This window comes from Cariama cristata, unplaced genomic scaffold, assembly GCF_000690535.1.
Source record: "Cariama cristata isolate BGI_N322 unplaced genomic scaffold, ASM69053v1 scaffold33711, whole genome shotgun sequence".
Taxonomy (NCBI): domain Eukaryota; kingdom Metazoa; phylum Chordata; class Aves; order Cariamiformes; family Cariamidae; genus Cariama; species Cariama cristata.
The window spans coordinates 16774-17369 of NW_009601539.1; positions in this window are offsets into that span (position 1 = coordinate 16774).

Here is a 596-nt window from a genome sequence, read left to right on the forward strand (position 1 = left end):
GTGGCGGGTGTGGCGCAGCCCAAGGGCTCATTGTGGCCAGGCTTTGCCCCGCTCCTGCCTGCGCTGAGGTTGCTGGCAGTCACATCCCTGACCCAAGCGTGGCTGTCAAGGACCAAGGACCAACTCCCCACCATCGTGCCTCCCCAAAGGGCTGCTTCTCCAGCAGCTGTGGGCGTTTCATCCGTGAAGACCCAGCTGACGCATAACTCCGGCTCTGGGACTAGAGCGTGTTCAGGCAGAGCTCTCCCTGACCGCAATGCGCTGCTGGATTTTGGCCCCCACCTGTTCCCCAGGGCGAGCAAGGAGGGAGCTGCAGGCACAGCAAAAGCATTGGGGGTGGTGGCGTGAGGAGCCTTCCCACTCCGGGAGCCCCCCCCAGATGGGCCTGAGGGGGTGGCAAGAAAAGGAATCAGCACCTGGTTGGGGGCTGCAAGGGGGAAAAAAACCAGTTGCTGCCCACCCCTGGGAGCGGGGCTGCAGGGGGCTTGGTGGGGCTGTGCAACTACCCTTGCCTCTGCTTCAAGGGGAGCCCTAAACCCCACCGCACAGGCAGGAGCGGTGCCTGCAGCTGGGGGGGAGGGGGGGGGGGGGGGGGA